At 38.8% G+C, this 27265-nt stretch overlaps 1 long non-coding RNA gene across 1 annotated transcript; it reads right to left on the bottom strand.

Moving 5' to 3' along the window:
- Window positions 1-215: 215 nt before the first annotated feature.
- LOC148122657 (uncharacterized) lies at window positions 216-26048 on the bottom strand. The gene is made up of 3 exons (XR_015737365.1): window positions 25981-26048; window positions 2582-2671; window positions 216-551 (listed from the first exon to the last, which is right to left on the bottom strand). It is a non-coding gene; the product is annotated as an uncharacterized LOC148122657 (long non-coding RNA).
- Between the last annotated feature and the right edge of the window lie 1217 nt (window positions 26049-27265).

Below are 27265 nucleotides of genomic sequence, written 5' to 3'. Positions count from 1 at the left end.
CAGGCAGGCCTCCTTCATGCCATGTACCCTGTGTTATATGTTGCAGATGGACCACAGCTCTGTAGTCTCCCTACTTTGCCCAGGTTCTAAACCTGCCTCCTATATCACACACAGTAGGCACATAATCAATGTGACTGAAGATATTAGTATATATGGTGCCAAGGAAGGTAAGTGTATGGGCCAATCATATTGCCAGGTGGTTAGGAAGGCTTGAAACCTTTAGTCATTTATGTTCAAATCCCTTGGTTCTTTGCTAAGATCTTGTTTTCCTGGACTTCATTTTTTGCATCAGACTCTCTGAGAGTGAAATTTTCCCAACCTCATTACACATGGTATTCTCAGTGTCTGTAGTGTCTTCTCCCAGTTCAATATCTTCATTAGAAAAATTTCCCAGCCTCTCTGGATATTTCTGTTTATATAGAAGTCTGCAGGTATAAGTTCCATACAGCTCTTTGCCCACTGTAACGTGTCCATGTCTTTTCTTTAAAGCTCTCACGCACTTGCCTGTAAGTTCCTGGAGGTCAAGGTCTTTCACCGTCACATACCAAGTGCTTGACACAGTATCCAGCAGGTAGCAGGCAGTCAGTAATATAACAGGGATGTGCAAATAAAAAAAGACAATAAAATTTGTAATTAGGAACTTTTAGTCTCTCCTCAAATTTCTACCAAGACTGCACAAGAGCAGACTATGTCTTTTTATTCCGCATTTACTTGAAGATCACATCTTGCCCCTCAAGCTGACCCCTCAGTCACTTCTTCAGTAGCAGGCTACAACGTGGCATTAATAGTCTTAGAAAAAAGGCACAAGTCACAGGGATCGACAAGAATTGCTTGTCTTACTCATCTTGTTTGAGAGGATGTGAGTGCAGGGAATTTAGATGTTGGTGGGACAACAGCCCTTTAGCCTCCAAAATAATACCTAGTAAGCATGGCATGGCTTCTGTTGGAATGCAGGAAGAAAACGGGGGTAGCAGCCAGTAACTGGGAAAATCACTGTATTTCAAACAAAACACACCCCTTTGGCAATCTCGGCAACTGCAAGGTAAGGGAGCCAACATCTATGCTTCATAAAATATGGAATGCTTTCATTTTCTGATAGAATCTAACACATGCTGTATTTGTTGTATATAATTTAGTAATGCCTGCATATAAATGCTTTGAATGAGCCCAGTGGTCTTTGTAACCTTGTGTATGTGGAAGGATATGAGACCCTTTGAGATTTCTGTCCCTTTTTATCCCCGAGTTTATACAAACTTGCTTTATGCTTACACAGCCAATAACCAAGTGATTTGCCAAAAAAATTTAAGTTACGACAAACTTTTTTTAAGACTTTGATCATGAGTTTGACTCTAGCCAGGCGGCCCTACATAAGACCTTTTTCTCATTATCTTTTAAAAATGTCCTTAAATACTAGAATAGAAGAATCAAATTCCTTTGTTAATTAATGTCTTTATTCCTAGTATCTAATAAAGCATTGTGTCAGTGAGAGGTTATTTTGTATACATACAGTCTGGTCACTAAATATCAAGAGTAAGTAAGTGAAATGAGACCTATGGAGAAATTTAGTGGCTGGGGAGATGGCTCAGTAGCTAGTATGCTTGCCACTAAATCATGAGGTCCTAAGTTCTGATCCCAAGCACCCACATAAAAAGCTGGGTGTGGTGGTGCACACCTATAATCCCAGCACTGATGACATAAGACAAACATCCTTGGGGCATGCTGACCAGGCAGCTTAGCTGAATCAGCAAGTTCAAGGTCCAAGGAGAGAACCTGTGTCAGAAGAAAAGGTACAGAGTGATTGGATTACAACACACAGGCAAGTATGGCATTATAATTTTTTATTGTGGAAGACTGAGGTGAGGAGAGAATTGATTGACCAAACCTCATGTCTTTATAACCTATAATCACTAATTATCAAATCAAGAACTTCTTGTGTCATTTATTCTGTCTTCTATGGTACTATTTTGATGTCTATATTTCAAACTATAAGGCCGGTTTAAAAATACATTATCATATAAAAAGTTGTAATTCCTTAATACTATTGACATATCTAGTTAGGATTAAGAATTTTTGAACTGTGTATGTATGTGTGTGTGTGTTTTATTTTTCTCTTTCAAGTAGTCAGCTTATTCAAATAAAGATCTAAACAGGCTCTGCACAATTCATTTACTTGATGGTGGCTAAGAATTGAATACAAAGCCTCACTTCTCCAGGAGAGTGTTCTACCAATTGCATTATATCCTCGGCCAACTTGACATATTCCTTAAGCCTTCTTTATTCTGTAGGTTCCTCCTTTCTTCTCCTGACCATTTTATTTCTTTGTGGCTTATTTGTCATGGAAACCAATTCACTTCAAGCTTTCAAGTCTGAAATGGCACTTTCATGGTGTTGATGTATATATTTTGTCACCTTTTTTTTTCTTATAATACAGTAATTACATCTAAAGACTTAGTCTGATTGTGTCTGTATGTGTGCATTTATGTGTGTGTATGTGTGTGTGTCATGCTTGTGTGTTTACTATATGCTTAAGGCTCTTTCTTTTAGAAGAGCAGAACTCTTTTTTGTTTTGGGAGATACATACCTGGATGTCTCTCTTCTAGTGAGATTAAGATGAATCTGTGAGTTTAGCTGGAAATGGATGACATTCACATCACTAAAATACACCTGAAATCTGAAAAACAAAGTATTTTATTTCTTAGTCTCAAAGATGCCTTTAAACGGCAAACACATGCATCAATGTATAAGTATAAACAGTTGCTAAGTCGACCCATCTATTTTATTCGTGATCACTTCGCATGTGAAAGCTCTGGTTGTGTTTGTTTTCTGTGAACTGAATTTGAAGCTTTGACTGGGAAACCATAAATCCAGTCTTTGATGAAATACGACTTTGCTGAAAGGCCAGATTGGAAAGGGTCCCTGCTAATTTTTCTTCTTAGTCAGGTTTTGATAAGTGGCAAGCATCCCACTCACTCCTTTCGGGTCTAGCACACCACTGACTTCATCCTTCTAAAAAGTTTTCGCTTTCATGCTTAATTTTTGAAGAAAAAGGTCTTGCTAGGGACATCCAAATCAGCCAGGTTGCACAGGTCACATCCGACAAGCGCCTCAGGTGTGGGCAAACGAACAAGCGCGCAGTCTAAGACCCGGAGTGCAGCCGCTTCTTCTCACTTTCCCCAGACACTAGTTAGGCCTAATACACTCGGAAGGTTGCTTGTCTAATTTGAACTGCAAGAGACTTTGGCTGGAGGGTAACTCTGTGTCCCCGTGATAAAAGAACACATAAAACAACCCAGTGCCTGATCACTCTCCCTGACTGTCAGTGAATCATGTCTAATAGCACCTCCATGCAGTTTGCGCCAATTTGCTTGCAATGGCATCCTTTTCCGTGGGCTTGCTGCTCAGCAGGCCCTGAAGCAATCTATGAATAACTTCCCAACAGATGCTGTTTATGAATTGAAGCAAATGGCTTCCCTGTTTCTCTTTTTTCTCACTTCAATAATTTTCAGTTACATTACGATGAATATTTATAGTCCTGTAGCAGTGCATAAAAATGGAGACCAAGCAGACCTGGGTATTGTTTCATACGTGAGTGCTGTTCTAATGGGCTCTGGCTGACTGGTTTTAATAATGTTCTGTTGATGGACCGAAAAGAGGATGCAAATTGTAGATCAGTCATTTCCATTCATTGTTTTACCTGGATGGGCAGTGATGGAGTGCTGGCAGCATCCTCTACTCTCCTGCGAGGCCTTCCCTTGCCCAAACAACCCAACTTGGAGCATGCCTGTCTCCTAATTTTGACCTTTCTGAATAGATCTCAAATACTTCCACAGAGTCTCCATCCTTAATTGAAAAGCTCACTCTCTATAAGTATTTCTGTTTAAGAACCAAGTAACTCCTGCAGAGGAAGCCGTGGCCCACAGCAGTCCTCAGAACTGAAATGTAAGTCACAAAGAATATGTTGATTTTGATTTCCAGGCCTTTTACAGAAAGGCATTGAGTCACATTTTTTTTTAACTAAAATGGGTTTTTATATGTTTCATATTTCTGGTCTTTTAAATATTACAAAAATGAAAGGACTTATATCTAGTTATTGCTCCTAAATTTTGTTTGAAGGGAATTGCTCTCTCTTCAGTGGCTTATGTTTCAAATAGCTGGTATACCTTCCTGGCATTCCCATTTTACAATAATGAGTTCGTTAACTACCCTATATTTTCCAGACCATTGACTGTGTCATATTGGCCCTCATACAAATAATTGCCTGTTTGGCTATTTGCTTATAAATAAGAGTGTTGAAAACGGTGTGTAAATATGTACATGCATGCATAGTGAATATATTGTGAAGCCTCCAAAATATGTAAATGCTCCCATTTCCTACTTGGGCGTTATGAAATACTCACCATCTACTCAGATAGAACCGTATTTATTATGCATGCAGGCCCACAATCTCTTTACCAACTATCATTTGTATGCCACACACAGAAGGTTGTGCTGTAACACAACGGTAAAAATAAAAAAGGCAATTTGAAAAGAAGCCCATTCCTTGCTTTAACTGCAGCGGAGGCTAAGAGTGACCTTCCTTCAATGCAGTGAAGCACAACCCACAGCTCTGAAATATTCGAAGCGTTAATGAAAAGCCCGAGAACTTAATACCTGATCCAGAAAGGTTATTTTTAAAGAAACTGAGGTGTAGCATAATGTCTCACAGTGATTGTCCTGCCCCTCAGAATATGGAACTAGAGTCAGTGGGAAGAATTTCAGGCTTGAGCTGCAAGGCTTAAGAAGAGACCGTGGCCCCTACATGCTGCCATGTACTTTCCTTTTTCTTATTCCATTACTGCAGTGCCCAGGTTGCGACCTGGTCCTTGTGCACGCCAGGCAAGCGCTCTAGCAAGTCACACCCTGGCCCTCTATTTGCTTTCAACAACACTAACACACAATGAAAGCAGTAACCTTAATATGGATCACAGGGTCTTCCGCTAGGAGACCACCAGTTAACAGAGATGTGACTGTCATTTTAGATGCTTGTATGCATAGGAAGCATTTGTAGCTGCACACAGGAGCATTTTTCTTCCTGTGTCATATTTTATAATTTGCTGTGGAAAATATCTAGGCCCTTGTTTCCTTTTTGTCCCTGATCTAGAACTGGTCACTTCCCTTTTCTCTTGATTTCGAGTCATCCATTTTCTACTCTTCATATTATTCCCTTATCCTGGCGATAGTTTTGAGTTTCATTGATTATGACTTTTGCAACACAATGGAGCTTTATGGGGAAAAAGTCACATTTTCTGGTGGTCTTTGTATGAGGATAAAAGTGGATGGGAGGATTAGGGTAGTGCCTATCATCAGGGAATGGACCACTTTTCAGGGCAAGGGTGTTGAGAAAGCTGTGTGCGGTTTGGATATTAGGAAGTTGTTGCTTTAAATAAATAGCTGAATATACAAGATGGAAGGTACTGGAGTCCAGCATTAAGCATAAGTTGTGGAGCAATAAAGTCCCCAATAGAAACAGTTGGTAATATTGGGCCTGCAGGATATCCCATTGGCTAGAGAAGCCTGCCACTAAGCCTGACGAGCTGGGGCGAGAGAACTGATTTTGCCCGCTGTTCTCTGACCTCCACAGGTACACAGTGAGATATGAGCACTAACAAGTTCACACACAAATATATAAAATAAAAATGCAGCTAATTTTTTAAGGAAAAACTTGGAAGCACTAAGCCAGACCCAGACCTCACAATGGGGGTCTGTGGCTCAAAGATGAGGGACAGATCTATCTGAGTTTTGGTTCTTACCATCTTCATAGGTCAGGCTGATGGAAAAATGAAGGAAAGTCAATTGAACCAGCTTTAAAATATCAAGATAATTATCTTTATTTTCTAAAAATATCTGCTTATTTCATTTTCTAAATCAAGAGACAGGCCTAAAGGCAGTTCTGTGGACTTTGAATCCAGGTATATGTAACACTAAAGATCATTATATGGATTAAAAGGCTCTATTAATGTGTCACATGAAGCCTCTAGATCAGGACTGCATAGTCTTCTGGTAATGCCATGATGGTATCTACAAAGATTTCAGCCACATTCATGTTTATTTTTGGGCACATGCCACTTGCAGACTGCAGGTTGGGCATACTTGCCCTAAAGGATGGGCATCACAAAGGATTTCAAACTCCCTGTTGACAAGAGGTTCCTGGTTGGACTGTTCCCATCACTCTCCCTCTTCCATGAGCAAAAACAATAACAACAACAACAACAAGAAGAAGAAGACTTCACAGACCAGGTCGAGAATGAACCAGGGATTGTGGAAATCATTTGCATAGTTCTTGTATCTGTGGGTGCCCCAAATTCTAAAAACTAGGACAAATATATTGGTGTGGGAGAATTGTCTGTAATTTGTCAATCATGTTTTAAATAAACGCTGATTGGCCAGGCAGGAAGTATAGGCGGGAAAACCAGACAGGAAGTAGAAGTGATGAAATGAGAACAGGAGAATTCTGGGAAGGAGGAAACTGATTCCTGCCCAGACGACTGAAGAAACAAGATGTAACCTGCTGGCTGAGAAAGGTACTGAGACATGTGGCTAATGTAGATAAGAACAATGGGTTAATATAAGCTACAAGAGTTAACAAGAAGCCTGAACTAATGGGCCAATCAGTTTCATAACTTATGGAGACTCTGTGATTTTCTTTGGGGCTTGCCGGTTGTGGGATACCAGGTGGGACAGATATCCCAACAAGCCAGCCCTTCATGTTACAATATATCCCTTCTATTTTTATTAAATAATGCCATCAAAGAAACAACTAGTAAAAAAAGATATCATTTGTATTTCCATACTTTATGGATACCCTGTAGAGATTATTTAAAGCAATTGATTATTTTTCTCTGTAAAAGTATGCTTTGATACACTGTAATATTAAGTATATTAGTCTTTTTTATTATATTCAAGGTGATTACATTACTGTTATATTCTTCACATTTATCCTTTCTCATATTTTCTTAGCTGTTTTGTCATATTCCTCCAGCCTTGAAGAAGGAAACTAAAAAGAAACTCCACACTAGCTCAGAATTGAGTATAATAAAGGGTTATTTATTTAGGGGTAGACTCACAGATCACAGTCTTCTGCACAAACAGGGAATAGAAACCTAATCAAGCCACTGGAAGAGAGGCTAGACCAGCACTTTACATTGACATATATAGTATAAGAGGCCATGCCTAAGTGGGTGGGTAACTTAAAGGCTACTGGATGTAGGATTTCCTACAGTACTTCCCCTCTTTATTTAAATAAGAGAGTTTTAAGCCTAATACAAAATTATATACAATAAGAACAAATATCAGGTATAAAAATAAGAATTACACCAGAATAAACAATATCAAGCAAGAAACATGTGATAAATGTCTAAATAATTATTCAAACCCAAGGAGTTTAAGTCTTGTATTATAAATAACTTAGACAAGTCATGAGAGGAAAGTAACCACAACTATCTAGTCTTCAACCCCATCAAAGACCCGAGAAAGGAAATAATATTACTTGAGTAAGCAGGAAGTGCAATTAAGCAACTTCCAAAATATGCAACAAATGACAGACTACTAGCTCCCTGGACAATCACCCAAAGTCTGATTTGCAACGTTGGAGCAACCAACTTTGACTAAGGTCTAGAGTAACTCACAGACCATTTTCAGAGGCAGGAAAAATTTCAAGACTGTCTTACCTTGTCTTGGCAAGATTTGACAGTCTTTTTTTTCTTGTTTCCTGCTCGTCTAGTCTGGACATTGTGCATTTTGTCAGCAGTCGATGTGTGGGCAATTCCTTGCCCAAATGCTAGTTTTGCCAAGAAGAAAACAAACTCCAAGTGGAGTGTCTTTGGTGCTTAACATTCTCTTGGGAATAGATTGGTGCTGCCAGGAGCAAACATCTCTCACATCAACAGAACCCTAAGTTATTTAAATGCCATATTCTACAGCTCTTTAAAGTGTTTGAAGATTATCTATCTATGCAGAATACAATCTCTATGTATCTAAAGAACCTGATTAGTTTAACTATAAGTATGACAAACAGGAATGACTATTAACCTACTATTCTTAATACCTATATAACTTAAAGACTAAGACTTCATATTAGAATATTAAACAATATTTAAACAACTGTGCAACAAATGAGGACAATGACATCAAAATGTAAACAATGTATAAGTATCTTGACCAGAGGTAGAAATGTATATTCAATCCTAAAATTATATCAATATACAAAATATCTTAATCATGCATTCATACAATATGACAAAATAACCTCTTAGGTATACAAATATTATAGATGAAAATAGGAACATATTCAATATAACTTAAGTTTGTATCAATATACAAGAATCTAAACCAATATAAATTGCCTATAAATAATAACTCACAAGTATTCACTTTATTACCCACTATTATTATTAATGTGAGTAAGCTCACACTAACCTATTATCCCATTCAATTTTCCTTTTATCCTTGAGCTTACATAATTTCCCCCAACCCCCAAACCTATAACAATTATAATCAACCCTTAAATGATGTCTCTAACTCTAGGACAAACTTGTTGGTAGAGGGGACATTGTATTGTAGAATTTCTTCCAGCTGTTATGGGGCTATGTCCTTTCTATGGGATTCTGTGAAAATAAAATGATGGTTAAGTTCCAAGAGTATTGTCTGGTAACATTGCAAATACTCTCTGAGTATTTGGTAGGGTTTTTCTGAGGTTTCTGATGTAGGTGGGCCTTCTGTCTATGTGTTATTTTCATTGGTTAATAAAGACTGCCTTGGCCCTTTGATAGGACAGAAAATTAGGTAGGCAGAGTAAACAGAACAGAATGCTGGGAAGAGGGCAATGAGGCAGATGCCATGGAGCCAGCCATCAGGTCAGATATGCTGAATCTTTCCCGGTAAGCTACCACCTCGTGGTGCTACACAGATTATTAGAAATGGGTTAATCAAGATGTGAGAGTAAGCCAGTAATTAACTCTCTAGAGATAATGGGCCAGGCAGTGTTTAAATGAATACAATTTGTGTGTTGTTATTTCCGGGGCTAAGCTAGCCATGCGGGAGCCAGGCGGGACAAAGAACAGGCCTGCCCACAGCCCAGTCACTACAGGTTTCTATTTGGATTTCTGGCCAGAATGTTGTAAAAAAGTGCATCATTTCAGCTAAATGAGTTGGAACCATCTTGAGAAGCTGGTACCCAAGAGAGGTATTATAGTAGCACTATCAGCATCATGATGTCATATCAACCAGGTAGAGTTGTTGTGGGGCCTCATCTTCTCCCTGGAAACTTCAAACATTACTACAGGAAAATTTATTGTTCACTGAGGAAAACTTAAACATTATTTATACAGAAACATATTCAGTAAAAGGTACAATAGATACAAAATATGTATGAAGAAAAGGAAATTTTTTTCTAAATTTCTTTTTTCTTTCTGTCCCATACCATGGCTCCTGACATGAGACAGAAACTCTGAATTTTCATTTTAACAACATGCTTGGATTTAGAAAAGGACAGAGCCATTGTCCAACTCCAAAGCCAGCTCTATATATTCATAAATATATATACATTCATAAATATATATTTAAATGTAGAAGTTTTAATCACCTGCCCTTATATTTCTTTTTCTTGATGTTCCTTATTGGATAGTTATTTTTCCTTCTGTCAGCATCCAAACAGTCAGAGTCTCTTGAATTTTTGAAGATGTATATTTTCCTGTAAAGACAAGAATAGAACCATGCCCCAACCCTATATAATTTCCTTACCACCTGCATGGTTGTCACCTCTGTGACAACCATCATTTCTCTTTCTCAAGAGATTTCTTTTTCAAACTGAATCTTTATTAACTTTGATGATATCCATAACTTTTCTTCTCCTGTTGAAATAAGAGCAAAACCCTTTCCCCAATGTAAAACATATCCTGGCTTCCATTGTGAGGTCAATACATGCTTGAAATATAACAGCTGATTTAATTCAGAAGACTTTTCTATTATCTAATGTCTCTCTGTTGCTGTTCTCTCTTTCTCATTAACATTAAAAAAATTCAAAGTAAATAAAGCATTATGTAATCTATTTCTGGGGGTATTTTCCATCCCTTATTGTTTGTTTAACATATCATTCATATTTCTATTTGATCTTTCTATAACTGCCTGACCTGTAGGATTGTGTGGTATACCTGTAATATGATTTATATTACAATAAGCAAAAAAACTGTTTAATTTTCTTAGAGACATATGCCAGACCATTATCTGTCTTTATTTGTGCAGGTATACTCATGATGGCCATAACTTCTAATACATGTGTGATTACTGAATCAGTTTTTTCTGAGCTGAAAACAGTTGCCCATTGAAACCCTGAATAAGTGTCAATGGTGTGGTGCACATATTTTAATTTTCCAAATTTTGCAAAGTGGAACACATCCATGCCAGATTTCATTCCTTTGAGTACCCTTTGGGTTACTCCCTGCAGGTAGTGGTATTTGATTATAGAAAAAGCAAGTAGGGCATACTTTATAATCTCTTTAGTTTGTTGCCATGAATGGAAAATTCTTTCTTTTGTAATGGAAAACCTTTGCAATTCACATGATGTTTCTTATGAAATTCTGACGCCTTCAACACATTTCCAAACAATAATTGATTAATTTCTGCATTACCTTGTGTTAGAGGACCTGGCAGACCCATATAGGATCAGATGTGTGTTATGTATATGGGACCAAGCCTATTCCTGATTATATCTTAAACCTATATGAATAATGAAGTCAATTCTGTATCATATTTTATAAATTCAGCAGCGTCAATATTTAAGACAACTCTTTCTGCATATTGTGAATCAGTGACTGTATTAAGAGGTTTTTTTTAAATCCCTTACTACAATGAGAATAGCTTAAAGTTCTGCCTTTTGAACAGAATTTATAAGGGCTTTGTTCCACCTTACTTAAATCTTCTGATTTGTAACCTGCCTTTCCTGATTTATTTGAATCAGTATAGAATGTATGGGCTCCAGTTATAGGTATGTCCCATACAATGTGGGGAAGGATTCAAGTAATTCTCTTTATAAAGCTAATTCTATCACTTTTGGGATAATTGCTATTAATCTCTCTTAAAAAATAGCGCAAGATTTTTGCCATGGTTCATTTTCTTCCCATAAGTTTTTAAATTTCATCAGTAGTAAAAAGCACTATAATCTTTGCTGGGTCTGTACCTGCTTGTTGATGAAGTCACAATTATCCTTTCATAATTAATCTAGAGACTTTTCCACGTAAGTTTTTAATTTTTTACTTTGTTTATGTGGTAAAAATATCCATTCTAAGATAATATCTTCCCTTTTCATTAAGATCCATGTAGGAGAAATTCTGGAAGGCAATATAATTAAAATGCAATTAAGATTTGGATTCACCCTATCCACATGTGCCTCCTGTATTTTTTCTTCAGGAGCAATCAATTTCTTTTCTGATTCAGCTGTTAATTTTCTGGGACTATTTAAGTCTTTGTTACCATCTGAGATTTTGTTTAAATGTACTATTAGGTCAGGTGTTATCCCAACAGCCGGTCATAGACTGGAAATGTCTCCTAACAATCTTTGAAAGTCATTAAGAGTCTGCAATCAATCTCTCCTAATTTGTGTCTTCTGTGTTCTAATTTTCTGTATACCTATTTTATAACATAGGTAATTGACAGAATCTCCTCTCTGTATTTTTTTTAAGGAGCAATTTCTAATCCCCATTTTGGCAAAACTTCTTTAGTTCTTCAAACATTCTTTCTAAATTATCTCTGTTTGAATCAGATAGCAAAATGTCATCCATATAATGGTAAATTATAGATTTAGGAATTTTTTTACTTTATTATTTACAATAGCTGATTTACAAAGTATTGGCATAGGGTGGGGCTATTGAACATTCCCTGAGGAAGGATGGTCCACTGGTACCTCCTGGTAGGTTGAGAATTTTTATAAGTAGGCACAGTGAAGGCAAATTTTTTTCTGTCTTTTTCTTGTAAAGGTATAGTGAAGAAAATTTTTTTAAATCAGTAACTAAAAGAGGCCATCTTTTTGGTAATAGAGAAGGCAGAGGAATTCAGATTGTAGAGGCCCATAGCTTGAATTACATTCTGACAGCTCTTTGATCTATTACCATTCTCCATTTTCAAGATTTCCTTTTCACAACAAATACAGGAGAATTCCAAGGGCTGGTTGATTCTTCAATCTGGTGAGCATCTAGTTGATATTGTACCAGCTGTTCTAAAGCATTTTATCTTCTGCTAACAGCCACTGTTTAACCCATATTGGTTTCTCAGTTAACCATTTTAAAGGTAGGGTCGTTGGTACCTTTAAAGATTTGCTAATTGCTTTGTGTTCTTGTGCAGCCTGAGTGGCTGGTGACCTTTGTGTATAATACCTACCTCATAACACCCTTCCCAGAATTATGAATTTCTGGAATTGCAGGCATGTTAATCTGGGTATTCCATTGCTGCAGCAGGTCATGACCCCATAAATTCACTGCAATATTAGCCATATATGGCCTCAGCCTTCCTCTCTGTCCTTCTGGACCTACACATTTAAACCATCTTGTGCTTTGTTTCACTTGCAATAAGGTTCAATTCCTAGTAATTGAACATCTGTCTCTTGAAGACGCTAATTTGGATGCCAAGATTCTGGAAGAATGACACTCACATCTGCACCCATGTCTATCAAACCAACAATTACAATGCCATTTCTACATACTCTTAGCTTTGGTATTTGATCATTTACAGAAGTCTGCCAGAATTTACGTTTTCTATTTCCTATTGAAATTTTTGATTTATTCCCCATGCTTATTTCATCATTCAGAACAGTATGGTTTTTTACTGAAGGCTCAAAGTTTTTAATTTTCCTTATGAGACATGTCCTCCACAGTGACTGGGAATGACTGGACCACTTTTGACTTGGTGGCCTGTGAGAGGCCCCCCCAAGGAGTTTCCTGATGGTATTTGGTTGCCTTGTCTGTCTTTTGTTGATCTGCATTCATTTGTTGAATGTTGTTTTTTGCCACACCACCTTCTACATATACCTGAAGGCTGAGTCCTCCTATCCTTGCCATTCCCAGAGGAGACCTTATTCCTAGTAATTCCTTGTCTTCAATCCCTTCTCAGATGTCCTATTCTACCACAAATAAAACATTTGGCATTTTGATGTCTCCACATACCTTTGGAAATTGATTCTTCTACCCAAGATTTGGTATTATAGTGAAATGTCTCAATGTTCATTGTATGAAGGATTCATTTACCCATTGGTGCTGATCTAACCTTTAAAGGCCCAAGTATCTTTTGCATTCTTAGTTGGCATTTTCAAAAGCCAGAGATTCAGTAAGCACTTGTCTAGCATCTGGGTCTGTTACTTCTATTTGTGCAGTCTTAGTTAATCTTTGTAAAAAGTTACTAATGGATTCTCTCTGACACTGTTTAACCTGGTATGTGATTCAATTAATTTTCCTAGTTATTGAATCCTGTCCCAAATATTTAAGGCTGCTTTGTGGCATAGGAAAGCATTTTTCCTTTGTTCATCGCAAAGAGCTTGAGCATGTGGGTCAGCAAAAGTGTTCTCACAAAGAATTTGATCTTGGGAAGTCTCAAGTTCTTTTGCTTTTCCCTGTTGCCCTAAAATTTGAGCCTCTTCTCTGAAATAACATTTAAACATCAGTAGAGGTCCGTCATCCAGGACTGCTGAAACTAACTTAAAGCAGTTGTGTGGCATGACCTTAATGCTAGAAGCCCATGTCTTTACTATCTCCTTAACAAATGTGAAGTACAAGCCATAAGTTATGACAGCTTGCTTAATTTCTTTTAGATCATTCATTCCTCTAGGTATCCATCTATCTTTGGGTCTTTTTGGGCCTTTAGAACTTGATGCTTTGCCAGAGTAGGTTACAGGGTAGGAAGCTAAAACCCTGGGTCAGTCATCTCTGATAGATACTGGTAGTGTTGAATCCTGTCCATGTACCTTCTTTCCCTGCTCACTAGCTTCAATAATTTCCTCAATTGTTTCAAATCTTTTTACTATTGCCTTTTGTAAAGCCTGAATCTCCTGACCTGTATATATTTCTAGTGATTTCATTGAGGCACCTGGACTTTGATCCTCATTCTGCACATGTGATTCCAAGGTCTGAAGTTTTTCTTTAAAGATATCACCTCAACCTTGGACAGTATTTGGATAGCATGCAGATTGCCTTCCTGGAGAGGTACTCCATCTGCTAACCTATCATAAATTTTAACAAGTTTTGATTGTCAAATTCAATAGTATGAATTATTTCAGATAATTTCTCAGTACTCTTAGACATGGATTCAATTTTGTTTGTCAAATTAATGTTACCTTTTTCAATAGTATTATATTTTTCAGGTAACTTTTGATTTTTTTGATGGTATTAATCTCGTTAGGTAGCGGTTCACTAGTCTGTAAAAACTACATCATTTCTAAAAGTGCATCATTCTTGAATCTGTTATCAAATCATTTTCTTAAGGATATAATAAGAAGAAAAATACTGAGTCCCAATATCCAATAAATGGCTGTATCACAAAAACCATATAAGCCTTGCAGAATACAATCTTTAGTATTATCAAAAAAGTTACTAAAAGTTTCAGTGGTAATGTTGTCTGCCATTATATAACTTTCAAGTTTATTGATTTATTAATTACCTGTTATCAGGTCTGGTAAATTGTTTTAGGTCTAATAATCTTTATTGTCCAGCAGATGTCATGGTTGCAGAGTCACAACTAACAGGGATGCAACTGATGGTGACAGGAATGGTCCTGAGCCGCTTTAGTTTCCCGCCTTGGAACTGGTTAAATACTGAGAAATATGCGTTGCTTGATGAAGTAAAAAAGTATTAAATCAATTCTGTACACAGAGCAAGAAGTCCAGAACTCATAGGCAGGGGAGCACAAACCAGAAGCTGCACAAGTTGCCATGAGGCAGGGAACATGGCAGTCAGGGTGGGGGAGATGTGAGTGAGCTTGGGAAATTTCCAAGTCACCATATGCAGTTAGTTCTGCTGTGGCAGAGTTTTACAACAAATCGCTTAGGTAAAAGCTAGCTAAGTGGGCAGGGTTGGGAAACTTTCTGGGCTGTGGACCGATTAGACCTTTAAACAGGTCCACCCAGTAGGTGTGGAGTATGGATCCATGTGGGCACCAGATGAAGAAGGACACTAAAAAGAAATCCCATACTAGCTCAGAATTGAGTATAATAAAGGGTTATTTATTTAGGGATAGACTCACATATCACAATCCTCTGCACAAACGGGGAACAGGAACCAAATCACGCAGCCAGAAGAGAGGCTGGACCCATGCTTTACATGGCATAAATAGTATAAGAGGTCACATCCAAGTGGGTGGGTAACTTAAAGGCTACTTGCTGTAGAAATTCCTACAGCAAACCATTCGTTTGTCCATCCATCTTTTATTTGAAATATAGTATTTGCTGAGCAATGTCTGGCAGGTAGTGATCTTCACAGAGATGTCCAAGTGAAGGGTAGGCTAGCATCAGCAGAAATTCAGAATGATGGGTTTAAAAGTTTCATGCAGAGAGGACTGCAAGTGTGAAGATCACACTGTAGGAAAGCTCCTGGCCTGGTCCTGAGATGGAGGAATGGTGTGTAGTCTGCTGTCATGTGTAGTGGGTGTGTGGGAAGCCCTGGTGGATACGGGGACCTCAGATTCCAAAAGGGAGAGGTAGTCAGATATGCTTGGACATGACTTTGAAGGCTTGTGTTATACCTTCAGAATCTGTTATTCTGGGGGTAATGGGAAGATAATTGGGTTTCAGGAAGACTTAATGACATTTTCACTTTCGAATAATGTGAACAGAGCATGGCAAACAGAATGGAAAAGCCAGACCAAAGTCAGAGAGACCACATGGAAAGTGACAGTGGTACCCTGGTAAAGTGATGGTTTCTAGAATTGAGGGAGTCAAGAGAAATTCTCAGATGGGAACATTGTGTTGCTCACCACTATTTTCCTTTATGCTATGTTCAATTGCTTTACAATATGGAAGCGATCCCAATAGCAGAAGGGCAGAACCAGCTCTTCCTAAGTCTCCTCAGAAACTTCGTTGTCCAGCTTATTCATGTTTCTTCCCTTTGTTTATCTTACCCCTTTCTGTGCAGATCTTTCATATACACCTTTATAAATTTCATTAAAATTGCTATACTTTTCAAGCCCTGTGTTAAGAATATAGACTTGGTATTGGATACACATAAGGTTAAATCCTGGTCCTGTTGTCAAATATTAAAGTATTGCTGTCAAATATTTAAGGATCACAGGCAAACTTCCTAACAGGTATTTCAGCCTTCCCATTTATAAGACACAACTAATAATCCCAGCAAATGGAAACAACATTTACTGTGGTGTTAAGACCAACAACTACTCTACCACAGTAATCAATAGAGTGTTTGATTCCTTACAACCACAGAAGGGTTCAGACTTTATAATTAACACTCCCAGAGATCCCAGTATATGTAGAGAAGAGGTAGACTGGTTAATGTTTTTGTAAGTTTGTCATAAATATAAAACCTAACATTTTGCGGGAATGTAAAGCAATTACGTTATTAGGAAAAATAATTAGACTTTGTAAAAGATTAATGCATTCTGGCAGCTATAGATCTTAAATTATTTTAGATTGCATATAAACCTTATATTATTTTGCTCATACAATTCAATAACAAGAGGTTATATGTATTTAAAAATGATTGTTGCCCAAGTCATCCTAAAAGCATGCATTTTTAAGCAGTATATTTTAAGCAGCCCAGAAGGAAACTTCTGGTAATGGTAATTTCTCATGGAAATTACTTTTTTTGTCTCTGGACAAAGAGTTCAGAGCCAATCAAAAACCAATCAATATAAACTCTAATGTAAGCCATAATTAAGGTTGACAAATAGGTTCTTGAATGGTGTTAAATAATGCATTTACAAAAATAGAAATCAAAAGTCACACAAGCCAAGGCATCAGTATCAGAGAGATGCCTGCTAGAGACATTCTTGCCTTTCACTACAAACTTTGATGGACATCTGTTAGTGACCCCAAAGCCTTATGGTGGTGTTTTAAAGGTACCCTGGGTTCCCTCGTGTAGATGATTCATTTTAGCCAGCGCTTGATGTGAGTTTAGTTGCTGTGTGGATAGGGTCACTGGGTTCTGAGACATCCCTGTGGGATCCATAGTCAGGTAGTTCCCTGATGTGTATGGATCTTAGAACTTGGAGGACTGATAGGTATCTCTCTGACATTATCAATGGTCTTGATGTCAGCACCTTAAGATTTCACACAGAGCAGTGACATAGCAGCTGCCCATTGCAGAGAGCATTTGGAGGGGAGTATTTCCAACAGTAAAGTCAGGGGAGGATTCAGAATAGCGTGGCTAACACAGCAGCAACATTGTTGGAAAGCAAAGAGCAGTTATGCCACACACCTTGAGGGCGCATTGCTTCCATATTCCCTCCCTATACAATATAAACATGAAAGCAACACACCATATTCTCACTTTATGAAGCTGTCATAAAGATCAATTTGTTTGTAAAGGGGCGGAACATTTAGAGGAAAGGTATACGTTTATTCCATCTTTGTGTCAGGTCGTTTGTATTTAAATAGGAACTGTGCACTAGAAGTAAAGTAATCCCTTTAAGCACTCAGCGTTTCTAATGAGTTATTTAATGCTTTATGTTTGCGATGTGCTCTGTGATCAATAAAGTACAGATGAAAACCATTCTACAAAGCTGTAGCTTATGTTATGAAGTAACACAAATTTAGGTGGATGACTATGATTTGTACTAAAGTAAATTTCTCTTCGGAGTTACCAGCTGTTGATTTTATACTTTTCTGTTTGAAGGAGGTCTTCAAAGGGATCTTCACATCTAATGGATGCCCACAGAGATCATTGTCTTTAAAATTCAGACTGTATCCTGTTCGCACGAATCACTTCGAATTTGCCTCTAGAAATGACTTCCAGTTTCATTGAGAATTGGTTGTTTGTTTTTGGTAGTTTCAGACAGGGGACTGGAGATATGTATGAATCAGACTTTCTGAGTCTAAAAGATGGCTATACCTAAGTCAAGTGCCAGGTGGCAGGAACTACCTTGTCGGGAGCTAGAATGCAAATGCCTGCGCTTGTCTGCCACGTGGAGCCTTCAGCTGAAGACCCTCTGCGTCAGTTCTTTGTCCTCAGTCAGCCTCCAAGCTAAGACCGCCTTGTGCTTGCATTGCCCAGATTGTCACTAGTCTGGGTAAATCCTGTGGTTCAATAGTTGACTGGCTCATGTGTATTGATATGCTTTTCATGAATGTGCCAGACCAGTCTGGGAACACTGACAGATAGGATCCACTGACTTTCTCACTCTCTCCATAATGAATGTATTTCCTATCTAATGTAATGCACTTTCAGATAAGGCTATCTGAAATCTACTCTACTTCTAGCTCTACTCAAAGTAATAGAAACCACCAATGGGGCATCTTTAAGGAGCAGATCACAGTGTTCAAGCTGTTTAAATATCATGTCTCATTTCTTCTGGAAGCCTACAGGACAAGCCTGTATTATGCTCTTCCGTTTTAGAGAGAAATTTAACCCACAGCTCAGGATGGTTAAGTGCTTTGCTCAAGATGTAAAAATCCAATATCAAATCTGAGTGTGTTGGCCCTTCACTATAACTGATGGCTTCTACCTGCCAGTCATACACACTTGGTGCTTGTAGGTACACGTTTACCACCTCTGTAATGAGAGATTAGCAACAAATTGATTCTGGAGCTGCTTTCAATAATACAAGATCTTGATCACATTATTTCAGTACTTATCTAGTGTCTTTTTGACTTTGTCTCTACCCAAAATATTTAGTTCATAAATTACTAAACATCTTAAAGAAGACCTATTAATGAGAGAGTTTTGCCTTAGCCTTCTCTTAGTGAAATCCTGGGAGGTGGCACTTGCAAACACTTCTGATGAGCTGGCTCCCTTCCCGGAGGCCAAACAAAAACATCCCTTCATGAAGGCCGGTGTATGTCGGGGAGATACTTCAGTAAATGAAATAGTACGAGGACCTGAGTTTTACACCTAGAGCCCATGTGTCCTGGCATGTGCTTACAATCACAGTGCTGGGGAGCTAGAGAAAATAGAAGCCCCTGACTTACTGGCTGCCCAGCCTAAGTGTTTGGCAAGTTCCACACTGAGAATGTTGTCTCAAACTCCAAACCAAATGTTAGAACAAGCAGGAAGAACCTGTAGGTGGAGCATGATATGGCGCTTATGGAGAGCAGCACCTGGGGTTGTCCTCTGGCCTCCACGTTCAGGTGCGCATATATGCATGTGCACCCAGAGCAGAGGTAGACTTACTAATTGTAAGGCCGTGGACGCTTTTATTTTATTCCAAGAATTATCAGGACAGAATTTTACTTCTTTATTTTAAGATTGTCTGCAGTGCCAGATCGGCAGTGATCTGAAGCAATCAGCTAAAAAAAAATTATTTTTAAGAGAGACCTGTTGCGTCCGCAGGGACAGCCTCGGGGAAGACACAAAGCAGAGCCCTTCCCTAACTCAATTAAGAGCAGTACAAGTGATAACTCCATTTCCCCATGTTTTCTCCCAGCATGAGATGACTCAGCCAGAAATAGCGAGATAATATCGCAGATGTTCCTTTGCTCGGATAGCTGGTTATTGCTTATCTCGATGATATTTTAATACAAACACACAACTGTTCACCCTGTTTTATGGCTGTCAGGATTTTGCTTCATATTTAACAAATGGAAGTTTATGAGCAGATGTATCATTGACTCGGGCTTTCTTTCCCCCTCATTATGTTATATGGAAAAGCTAAATGCTGGGGAGGGAACTAGCCACATCTGCACCAATGGACTCCGGGATTCAAGTCACCTGTCCGGATGAGCTTTCTTCTCTCCTGTTAGCAGCAAAAGATCAAAATTGCTCTCTAGGATCCTAAGCAAATGACAATGAAGTATGATTACTATCACCACTTTCCTCGGGTATGGTATGGAAAAGTAAAAGAATTCCCTGGGTCATCATCATCTGCAAATGAGTTTTTTTTCCCTTCTGATTGAGCTTGGTGGGCTCAACAAAGTAGCAGCCTTATATGGTCTTGAGGTTTTTGACCCTGATGGGTAGTTAATTTAGCTCTGTGACCCTAGAGTGGTCTCTTACAGTGTGTGTGTGTGTATATGTGTGTGTGTGTGTGCATGTGTGTGTGAGTCACAGGTCAATGTCACTTGTCTTTCACAGTCCTTCTCTGGCCTTCTTTCTTTTCCTTCCTTCTTTCTTTCTTTCTTTCTTTCTTTCTTTCTTTCTTTCCTTCCTTCCTTCCTTCTTTTCTTTTTCCTTCCTTCCTTCCTTCCTTCCTTCCTTCCTTCCTTCCTTCCTTCCTCTCTCTCTCTCTCTCTCTCTCTCTCTCTCTTTCTTTCTTTCTTTCTTTTTTTCTTTTTTTTTTTGTGAGGCAGGTTCTCTCATTGAACCTGGTGCTTACTGATTCAGCTAGGCTGCTGACCTGCCACCGAGTTCCAGGGAGCTTCTTGTCTCTGCATCCTTGCTGATAGTTTGCCTACTCCTGCAGCCCTGTCTTACCTTTTTACAAAGGTAATCATGACTGCTGTGCAAATGCTTTATGGACTTAGCCAACTCACTAGTCCAGTCCCTTACATTTTATACTGGTCCCTCTCTGTCATTCAGCTTTACCTTGAGTGGTCACACTGATTTTTTAGTGTTTTACTGAAAGGAGCCAAACACTTTGCCTGGAATGTTAGGGGCAGAGACATATGGGAAATTATCCTGAATGGCACCAAGTGGAAGCTGCAGACGTTAGTTGTCAAACTTCTGAGGGGGCATCAAGTACTTTGAAAAGGACCTTTGGATGTTGACAAGCAGAATTCTTTCTAGGGTGCCCAATGCCATTCTCACTCCAAACTGTCTTATCAGCAGCTGAGGAATGTCATAGAGAGCCATTTAGGCTGATAAATGTGTGTATAGTATGTATGTGTTTTATATATATATATAATACATATACATAATACATACATACTATATATACATACATACACATTTATCTATACATATACACTTGTATGCATACACGTGTGTGTGTATATGTGTGTGTGTGTTTGTGTTTCTGACTGGATGCTAAGAAATCTGTCCCAAATCCTATATGTAGCCCCCTAACTTGATCAGGCAGTCATGAACAGGCTGTGCCTAGTAGGCCTCCTGGGGAATGCTGTTCTCCCTAAACTGAAACAATCTAGTAAGTGGATTCAGTTTTCTGAGGTGTGTTTCAGCTAAGGACTCATCCCTACTTGAGACCACCAAGCCCACAGAGATATCTTCATTGGTCATCAGGTGCCTCTGCTGGAGATCTCATCATCACCTGCCTGAGCTGAGCTGCTGTCTGGGTTCCCTCACGGAATCTGCCTTCTCACTTGTGGCTGGGGAACTGTCTCCACTTTGCCTTGCTGCTGTTTCTTGTTCTCCTGTTTTCTCCTCTCCCACTTGGTCCATGGTCGATAATGAGGTAGGAACATTGTGTTCTGGGCTCACGGCAGGGAGATGGCTCTCTCAGCTCCCATCTGACCCTAAGTCAGCAATGTCTGTGGGGGTCAATGGAAACCTGGGACATTCACACTGCTCTTTTGCTCCTCCATGACATCACCATCGTAAATGTGGAAAGGTTTGCGGATTATTGTGATGAGCCTTGCTTTCCCGACATGATGGCTCAGGTACTGCGCCACTGTGTTTCTTGTTCTCCATACTTTAGGAATAAGCATAGAGACAATCCTACACTAGACTGCTTTCAGTGCTTTGCAAAAAGTATTTGATTAGCAAAATTCTGAGGTATGCATCATGCAAGCTCCCTTTTTGTAATTGCTCAACAAAAATAGAAGGGTAAGTAACTTGTTTAGTATTTTACAGAGAAGTGGGAAAATGAAGATTCAAAACCCAGGCAACAAAGGCCCTGAATCTGTTTCCTCCCTCCTGGAGAAGCATGACATTTTGCTTTGCTTGAGCATCCTTGCCCCCTTCTCCTGTGACTCCTGACATAGTCCCATCCCTTACACAACTGCGCACTAAACACCAGCACCATCGTTTCCCTCTTCAGCCCCTTGCATACTAATCCCATCCCTACACTTGTACCGCTATTTAGATCACCAGTCATAACCGTATCAATGTCATCTCCTCTCACTTTCCTTTCTGGTTGTTCTTTTGTGTTCATGGCATGTACCTGTAATGTGTGTGTGCCCACATTTGGGTAGAACACTTTTTCTTTATGTAGGGTCTCCCCCCTCATTGAACTTCAGGCTCACCATTTGACTAGTCTGGCTGCCCAGTAAGCTCTAGGATTCCTCTTGTCTCCACCTATCAACTGTTGGGATTTCAAATGTAAGATGCTATGCTAACACTGTATGTGGGTCCTGGGGATTCAAACTCAGATCCTCACACTGTGCAGGAAGTACTTTAACCACTGAGCCATGTCACAGCGCCCTGAAAGACACTGTCCTTAACCCTTTCCGTACTTATCCTCTCTAGGCACCCTGGACCTGTCCTTTGAATATCATAGTTGCAATCCAGTCATTATGTATTAGATTCTTCCCTTCTAATCCAAATTCCCTTCAGACAAAGTTCATGGCTGTCGATCATCATTGTACATGAAGTGTTCATTGTACTAAGCTTTCTTTTTTTAATGAGAAACTGTATAAACTTTCTCAATCAGAGACATGGACAACATGTGACTGAGAGAGAATTTACAATGAGAGACATAGTGCATCTATCAGTATATACAACCTGGCTACGTGTTGTGTGTGTGTGTGTGTGTGTGTGTGTGTGTGTGTGTGTGTGTATAATGCTGCTCAACAAAGAGTAGGATTTGTGTGTGTGTATCATTTGTGTTTATGCATGACTGCATGTGTGTATGTGTGTGTGCATGTAAAAGTTGGAGGTTGAGGTCCAATGACTTCCTGAGTTTTCCTCTTTATTTTTGGGACAGGCTATCTCACTGGATCTGGAGCTTACTGACTTGGTTAAACTACCTGGTCAAGAATGTTAAGGATCCTTGTGACTCTGCCTGCCTATCACTAGGATTACAGCCACACACTACCACATCTGACTTTTTATGTGGGTTCTGGGGATTGGAATTCAAGTCTTTGTGCTTATGGGGCAAATTCTTCACTGACCAAACCTTCTCCCTAACTTTCCCAAACCATAGATCTTATTTGATAGAGCAGAAAGGATTTTATGCTTCGAAATGTCTCTGGGTTGCTACCTTAGACAGGAAGTATACAAGAGTGACTCACAGTTCAGCTTTTAGTTGTGAGACAAAGACGTAAAATGTAACCAACAAATGCAACTTTGTGGACCGTTAAATGAGAAATTAGGATTGTTTTTTTTTTAAAATCATAAAAATTACTGTGAACTAATTGACATACAAACTTAATAATGGGTATACATGGTGACTCATTCTTATCCCCCACCTCTTTCTTGCCACCAAGACTCATTTTTAAAAATAATGTGCTTAGTGCTTCTTTGAGAGTTTCATACAATGTATTTTGATTGCATTTGCTCCTTCAAACTCCCTTAAACCCAAAAAGTTCAGTTTGTATTGGCTAGCTACTCTTGAGTATGGAGACAACCTGGCATATGGTCAGTCTATCTTTGGCCACACCATTAATGAAAATTGACCCTCCCTGTGTTAGTAGCTATCCAATGCGAATAGCTTCTCAGCTAGAAATGGCCTTTGTGCCCTCCTACCTCCTCCAGGCTGGGATTTTTGTCTGCCTGTAACTTGTGTCTGTCTTGTGCATGCTGCCTCAACTGCTGTGAGTTCAGATGTGCAACTGCCCTGTTGGGTATGGTAAACACTGTTTCCCTGAAGTCATCTATCACCCCGATTTATTGCAAGCTTTCTACATCCTCTTTCTAGAAGATTCTCTGAGTTTCTATGGAAGGAGTATATTGTTGACTCTCCCATGTAGGGCTCAACGCTCCAAAATCTCTTATTTTCTACATGTGACTAAATATGGGTCATTTTGAAGGCCTCCTTTTCAGTACCAAATGTCCTCTTAAAAACTGACGATACAGGGATGGGATAGGCAAGGCAGCAGTTAAGAGTACTTTCTGCTCTTCTAGAGGACCCAGGTTCCATTCTCAATACCTACATGTAAGTTTATAAGTGTTTAACACTGATGCTTTTCTCTGACCTCTGCAGGCACCAGGCATGCATATGGTACACATCCATACATTTAGCTATAACTTTCATACATATAAAATTTAAAAAAGTTAAAATGAAGCTACATACCTAAATTTACATGCAAGATAAAAATAATTGACATTTTTCAAGTATGTACTATATGTTATACCCAGTACTACATAAACTGGGTATGGTAGCTCATGCCTGTAATTCTAACAATTGGGAAGTAGAGGTAGGATTCAAATCATCTTCAGCTATGCAGTGAGTTCAAAGTCAGCATGAAATAGCAAAGGCATAACTTTAAAAAAAATATGTGTGCTTTTTATAAGTAGGAGCATAAAGCTCAGAACAGTTAAACATATTGACATTTGGTCAAACAACTAGCAAAAGACACAGCCAGAATAGGGGCCACATGCTTGGGTACAGAGGGTGTTCTTTATCACCACACTTCACCGTGTATAGTGCACAAATCTGCAGACCCTGAGTGGAAAGACAAACACTCATTAAATGCTAAGAAGAATATCGATTCAATATTTGTTCACTATCATCAAATAGGCAAATGAGAGAATGAACTATGTTAAAAATTTTCCTAGACCTCAAGTCTGTCATTTCACTGCATTTTTGTTCTGCAATGAATTTGATCTAGTTGAGGAAACCTTCCTTATTGGAATCTCATTCTTCCTGCACTAATGGGGGTGTATAGAAGGGCCATGATTTAAACCCACAAAAATACGCCTTCCCCGGTTGCTCTTAGAGGCCTCTTTTAACAGCGATTCTTTTCATTTTATGTTTTAAGGAGGACTCCACAGTGGCCACAGTCAACTACAAAACTGAAATTAGATGGATGGCCCAGTGTTAGGAGCCAACCCCAAACTTTTCTGAATTCTCTGTGATAATTCATGCAAAGATTTGTGTTTTCATTCTGACAAAAGTGTCAAAAATCAACATAAACACAGTTTGAATTATTTAGGAAACAAATGGGAAAGTTGAGCAGAAGTCAAAATTTTAGAGTTGTTGGCAGTCATGAGATTTGAGTGAGTTGGACCTGGCTGCAGTTCTTAACGCTGTCTCTGCATGTGTCTGAAGCTTGTTGCTATGGTCCCTACATTTAAAATGTAAAACTTTACAATGTTTTAAACTGTAAATTGAAGATGAAAACCCTACATCGCAGGAAAAAATAAATTTAATAATGTCTTGAGCTCATACATAATAAATTAATAAAATATTATTTATAATTACTCATCCATGAAAGAATAATTTGGATTAATTTGACATAGTAGAATATTGGCTAGTTACCCACTGACCCTTTCCCTAAGGACTTTTCATAGGTCGATGATACTGTGAGTGTGATAGCTGGAAACTGGCTTTTTTTTTTTTAAAGGATTCATACTATCTCAGAAGCCGCTGAAGCCTAGCACACACCTAGAGAGACTCCATAAGCAAGGCATAGACAAATGGATATCCCGAGGAGAAAACTGCCTTAGCATAACAATGAAAACAGGTAAAGCTAGGCAATAAAACTGAGCAAAACAAATAGATTCTATAAATGTAAAGTGAAAACCAAACCACTCCTGCAATTATAGCACTCATATGATTTATGCCTTTAATTTGTCTAAATCAGTGACCCATGGAGTATTGGCATAAAAATTTCAAATTCAGCAGAAACCTAAATCACTGTAAGGAAACACTGCATTTTTATTAGTTATCCTTCTTTCATTGACTTCTCCCAAACAAAATGAATCCTTCCCCGAGCGAGGCAAAATGAAGTATTGTACTTACTGAGATATTATTGATCCCCGAGTCTTAGCATCCAATACGTCACAGACACATAGACGCGTTCCTTGCCTGTGAAATCGACGGCTCAGAATTACATTCATGAAACCTTTGCTTCTGCAGAACGTTAACCGCACATTCTAGCCTAGATTATTTGACAGGAGGACACTAAAACAGACCGTGGCAAATTTGAGTATAGCACAAACATAAACAAAAAATTAAATAAATCTTCCAGGGAAGTCAGCTTGAGATAACTCATAGAAGCCACAATGGCATAAACATATATACTCGAGAAAGCTCAGTAAATGGGGCCAAGCCCTGGGGTCTAGGAGACAGACTGTAAGATGCTAAGATGCAATAAAGTCCCAAAGGTGGATTCTGATTTTGAAGTACAGCCATTGATATTCACATACCCGAGGGGAAGGTTCTGATTGCCCCTTGAGATAGAGGAGGCCAATAAAGAAAGAGAGTGCTCTTCCCATTGGAGACCCCTGCTGACTTCCAGAAATGATTCACACCTTGGGAAGGAAAATTTGATTTTAATTCACAGAGACCCATGTTATCCTCTTGCCATACAGAGCTGTGAGACAATACATTTGTGTTGTTCTAAGCTACTATTGTGCTGGTGAAAATGGTTATGAAATCAACAGAAAGCTAGAACTGCCATTTTGGAAGTTATTTCTTACAACACACATTAGTATTGTATTAGAAATTCAACTGGTGCTCAGTATCATCGACTAAATGCAGCTGCACAAACGTAAACAAAACCTCCAACACAAAGTACACTCGGTCCTGACGAATTTTATGAATGACTACCTCCGGGTTTGCTATATAGATGAGGTTGAAAGGAATGGTGAGGAAAGATGCCAGTGGGCTATACTCTCATCTTCATGCTCTCCTCACACGGAGCGGGAGAGAGTTACACAACCTCCCTGAACACAGAAGAATTCAACACAAAGGAAAAAGTGGAGATAGTTGTCTGTACCTTCTAGGATTGGCTCATAGAGTTATAAAACAGAAAGAAAGAAAGAAAAAAAAGAAAGAAAGAAAGAAAGAAAGGAAGGAAGGAAGGAAGGAAAGAAGGAGGGAAGGAGGAAAGAAAGAAGGAAGGAAGGAAGGAAGGAAGGAAGGAAGAAAGAAGGAAAGAAAGAAAGAAAGAAAGAAAGAAAGAAAGAAAGAAAGAAAGAAAGAAAGACAGAAAGAAAGAAAGAGGAAAAGTGTCTGGCTTCACGGAGGTGGTGTGGAAGAGGCTCCATGAAAGAGGACAAGAGGACTTCTAGGTGGGGTGGAA

This window comes from Myodes glareolus, chromosome 3 (genome assembly GCF_982192425.1).
Source record: "Myodes glareolus chromosome 3, mMyoGla1.1, whole genome shotgun sequence".
NCBI classification, from domain to species: Eukaryota; Metazoa; Chordata; class Mammalia; order Rodentia; family Cricetidae; genus Myodes; species Myodes glareolus.
Note: the sequence above shows the minus strand (reverse complement) of the source record. Positions and strands in the feature narration are given on the sequence as shown.